The sequence below is a fragment of the Ruditapes philippinarum genome, unplaced genomic scaffold, assembly GCF_026571515.1.
Source record: "Ruditapes philippinarum isolate M1 unplaced genomic scaffold, ASM2657151v2 ctg38_1_1_1_1, whole genome shotgun sequence".
Taxonomy (NCBI): Eukaryota; Metazoa; Mollusca; class Bivalvia; order Venerida; family Veneridae; genus Ruditapes; species Ruditapes philippinarum.
The window spans coordinates 245,303-250,567 of record NW_026860353.1 but is presented as its reverse complement, the minus strand read 5'-3'; the positions used below and the strand labels follow the sequence as shown (position 1 = coordinate 250,567).

General features: G+C 35.7%; 1 long non-coding RNA gene across 1 annotated transcript; it reads left to right on the top strand.

The window, feature by feature from the left end:
- Positions 1-547: 547 nt before the first annotated feature.
- Positions 548-4,867, top strand: LOC132759764 (uncharacterized). The gene is made up of 3 exons (XR_009629764.1): positions 548-704; positions 1,313-1,500; positions 2,127-4,867. It is a non-coding gene; the product is annotated as an uncharacterized LOC132759764 (long non-coding RNA).
- Positions 4,868-5,265: the final 398 nt, after the last annotated feature.

Below are 5,265 nucleotides of genomic sequence, written 5' to 3'. Positions count from 1 at the left end.
ATCTGTTTGTGAAGTCTTATTAATAAGATATTTTGCCATGGCATGGAGCTATAGAGCTATACAGAGCTATATTTTAATGCTATGACGTGATACAAAAATCTGTATCAAGGATTTATTATCACGTAAGTTCACATTTTTGCAAAATTTTTCAAACCATGTTTGACACTAGAAATTTTACTGATACAGTATATATGTACACTGCCAAATTATCAAAAATTTGTTATGGTAATCAAATAAGAAGTTGCAAAAATGTATAAAGTAAGTTTTATATATTAAGAAGGTGTAAATTATACTCTGTAATGGATGAAAATATAAACAAATTCGGTTATGGAAAACAAGATGGCAGAAATTTATCATTTCGAAAAGAGCCAGTGAATCTGGCGCAAAGGATTATGGGTCAGGATTTGAAAATGTTCTAATTTTAGAGCTTCTTATGTAATAAAAGTCTCTGCATGTATTAACCTTTTAATAGTTCAATTAAAAGTGCATAAAGATAGAAAATATTTTATTTTACAGGACATGTTTTTTTTTCAGGAAAGGAACAAAAGATGAAATTCAAATATCCAGTTGGAGAGAATACTCTTTTCTTATGATATTATAACAGACACTAAATTGTGGAAATTTTTTATTGATATAAAACAAAACCACTGATAATAGAGATACACTTGATACACTATTGTTGCTGTAAAACTTAAACATTGAAGGTTAGTAGTATTTTTTTTAATCAGTTTGCCATATTGTAGAATTAATTTGATGTTCACCACCACTGCTTTGGTTGAGAGGCAAAGGTTGCTGATTTTGAGTCAACTACACCTCACCACTATGCATCAGGGCTTAATAATACTTTCATGTTAAAGCTATCCAGCTAGTGCATGTAAGGTCTTTGGTTCTACTTTAGTAAATATTTGTGTCTGAAAATAATGCATGGAGAGGCACCTGAAGTCACCCTTCATCAGGAAAGTTTGAGTGTTTGCTAAACCACGCCTTTAATTGCAATTAAAGTCATTTCTATGCAGAGTTTTAGGTGTGTTTAAGGAAACAAAAGACATCAAAAAAATCTTTATAATTATTAAATCTATTTTACCCCAATGTAATGTTTTTAGGAAACTGTCACATGGTAAAGAAAAGCCGGATATGTATTTATGTACAAACTGATTGTAAGATTTCATTCCATTTTGTTTAACCTTTATTAGTTATAGCTATAATCTATATATAATTTGCGCAAAAGCTTTTGTTGTTCTTGCTGTACTTGTAAAATACATCAACTATCTTATCTTCTTATGTTATATTTTTGGGGGGTATTATTTGCTAGAATGAAGTGTGGTACAGTGTACAAGTACGTAGAGAAGAAGATAGGAAGTGTGTTTGAGAGGTACGGCTGATTTGTTGCTGCACATGCCTGGAAGGTACTCATTGTCTCCATTGTTGTTAATGCTGGGCTAGGGATTGGTATGATAAAGTTGGATATAGATAATGATGCCAGAAATTACCTCCCTTCAGGTTAGTTCATCAAAAGTTATAGTACACGTACATTTTGTATTCAATTCAAAAGAATATGCATTCTTGTGCAATTCCAGTTACCTTGTACATGAAAGACAAACTTGAGAGGATTTGAAGAAAATGACAATACCAAAAGAGTTATTGCTTTTGTAAAAAAACCACTAGAAATAAATATTCATAACAGCTTTCATTGATAGATTAATTATTATCAGAAAATATGAAAAATGCTGAAATTATTAGGGTTTTTGTTAATTTGTTTAGCTAACATAAGTTCTGCAGTAGAGATGGTCCCATATTATCTATACATCAATGAATTGTGATATCATTGTCCTGTGAATACATTATTGTTGATACAATGTTGAGTTATTGATATCTTGTGTAATATTTATCTATTACATTTGTACCTGAAGTTTCAGAGAAGTGTTATTGCCTATTGTTTATTACATAATATGACATACATGTATTTTAAGCCAGAGGAATGATGTATAAGTACTCATTTTGACATTTAAAGATTGTTCTAGTCAAGATCTAGTCACTAAGATGGATACATTTTCAGCAGCGGTGCAAGCACAACTTGATTCTGCAGTACAATATGAATATTTTATATATTATGGCCCATTTCACAGGGAGTCAAGAGGAAATTGACCAGAAAAAGATCGAGACTCTCTTTCCATATTGTGATTATGAGAACTTTGATGCTCTGCGAGTCACAAGCGAAGGTCCATGGCTACGGATCATCGTGAAGAGTAAAGATGGCAATTTGTTAACGAGACCTGTGCTGGAGGAACTGCAATCATTTTATAATCACCTATATAATATCAGTGTTGAAGAAGATTTTGAAAGATTTGACAGGAGGATAGGTAGATTAGACAATCGTACAGACAACTACACAAAGGTCATCTCGGATGAAAAACTAGGTCACAGGAGCTAAAAATAGAAAACCTTGTTAACGCTCTAGAGGTCACATTTTTGCCTCAATCATCATCAAACTTTATCAGGATGCTTGTCTACATGATAGCTTGGATGAGTTTGAACATGGGTCATCTCAGATGAAAAACTAGGTCACCAGAGCTAAAAATATAAAAACCTTGTTAACACTCTAGCGGTCACATTTTTGCCTCAATCATCATCAAACTTGGTCAGAATGCTTGTCTAGGTGATAGCTCGGATGAGTTCGAACATGGGTCATCTGGGATGAAAAACAAGGTCACCAGAGCTAAAAAAAGAAAAAAACCTTGTTAACACTCTAGCGGTCACATTTTTGCCGCCATCATCATCAAACTTGGTCAGAATGCTTGTCTAGGTGATAGCTCGGATGAGTTCGAACATGGGTCATCTCGGATGAAAAACTAGGTCACTGAAGATAAAAATAGAAATTTTTTGTTAACACTCTAGCGGTCACATATCATCAAACTTGGTCAGGATGCTTGTCTTGGTGATAGTTCGGTTGAGTTTGAACATAGGTCATCTTGGATGAAAAACTAGGTCACCGGAGCTTAAAATAGAAAAACAATGTTAACACTCTAGCGGTCACTTTTTTGCCGCAATCATCATCAAACTTAGTCAGGATGCTTGTCTAGGTGATAGCTCGGATGAGTTCGAACATGGGTCATCTCGGATGAAAAACTAAGTCACTGAAGATAAAAATAGAAAAACTTTGTTAACACTCTAGCGGTCACATATCATCAAACTTGGTCAGGATGCTTGTCTTGGTGATAGCTCGGATGAGTTTGAACATGGGTCATCTCGGATGAAAAACTAGGTCACCGGAGCTAAATAGAAAAACCTTGTTAAGACTCTAGGGGTCACATTTTTGACTCAAGTGTCATCAAACTTGGTCAGGATGCTTGTCTAGGTAATTGCTGGGATAATTTTGAACATGGGTCATCTCGGATGAAAAACTAGATCACCGGAGCTAAAAATGACATTCTATTGTCCAAATATCCTGTAAATTGGTCTGAAAGTTTGTTTTGATTATTTCTAGGTCAAGTTCAAATATGGGTCACCTGGGGGTCAAAGACTAGGTCACACTGCCCAAATATACAAAAAAAACTTGTTAACATTCTAGTGGTCACATTTTTGACTCAATTATCATCAAACTTGGTCAGGATTCTTGTCTAGGTGATAGCTTGGATGAGCTAGAACATGGGTCATCTCAGATGAAAAACTAGGTCACCAGAGCTTAAAATAGAAAAAACCTTGTTATCACTCTAGCGGTCACATTTTTGGCTCAATCATCATCAAACTTGGTCAGGATTCTTGTCTAGGTGAAAGCTTGGATGAGCTCGAACATGGGTCATCTCAGATGAAAGACTAGGTCACCAGAGCTTAAAATAGAAAAAACCTTGTTATCACTCTAGCGGTCACATTTTTGGCTCAATCATCATCAAACTTGGTCAGGATGCTTGTCTAGGTAATAGCTTGGATGAGTTCGAGCATTGGTCATCTCGGATGAAAAACTAGATCACCGGAGCTAAAAATAGAAAAACCTTTTTAACACTCTAGCGGTCACATTTTTGCCTCAATCATCATAACACTTGGTCAGGATGCTAGTCTAGGTGATAGCTCGGATGAGTTCGAACATAGGTCATCTGGGATGAAACACTAGGTCACTGAAGATAAAAATAGAAAAACTTTGTTAACACTCTTGCGGTCACATATCATCAAACTTGGTCAGGATGCTTGTTTGGTGATAGCTCGGATGAGTTTGAAAACATGGGTCATCTCGGATGAAAAACTAGGTCACCGGAGCTAAAAATAGTAAAAACCTTGTTAACACTCTAGCGGTCACATTTTTGCCGCAATCATCATCAAACTTGGTCAGGATGCTTGTCTATGTGATAGCTCGGATGAGTTCGAACATGGGTCATCTGGGGTGAAAAACTAGGTCACTGAAGATAAAAATAGAAAATTTTTGTTAACACTCTAGCGGTCACATATCATCAAACTTGGTCAGGATGCTTGTCTTGGTGATAGCTCGGATGAGTTTGAACATGGGATATCTTGGATGAAAAACTATGTCACCGGAGTTAAAAATAGATAAACCTTGTTAAGATTCTAGGGGTCACATTTTTGACTCAAGTGTCTTCAAACTTGGTCAGGATGCTTGTCTAGGTAATTGCTGGGATAATTTCGAACATGGGTCATCTCGGATGAAAAACTAGATCACCGGAGCTAAAAATGTAAAATCTTGTTAACACTCTAGTGTCCAAATATCCTGTAAATTGGTCTGAATGTTTGTTTTGATTATTTCTAGGTCAAGTTAAAATATGGGTCATCTGGGGTCAAAAACTAGGTCACACTACCCAAATATACAAAAAAAACCTTGTTCACATTCTAGTGGTCACATTTTTTACTCAATTATGATCAAACTATGTCAGGGTGCTTGTCTAGATTATTGCTCGGATGAGTTCGAACACGGGTTATCTAGGATGAAAAACTAGGTCACTGGAGCTAAAAATAGAAAATTTTATGAATACTCTAGTAGCTACAGTTTTGATTGTAATATCCTGTAAGTTGGTCTGAAAATTTGTTTTGATGATTTCTAGGTCAAGTTTAAACATGGGTCATCTCGAATGAAAAACTAGGTCACACCGCCAAAATATGGAACAACCTTGTTAACACTCTAGTGGTCACATTTTTATCCGAAAAGGCGGCGGGGGATATAGAAATAGTCTCCGTCTGTCCTTCCGACCTTCCGTCCGTCCGTCCTTCCGTCCGACATTTTTGTCCGGAGCATATCTCAAAAGTTTTTGAAGTATCAAA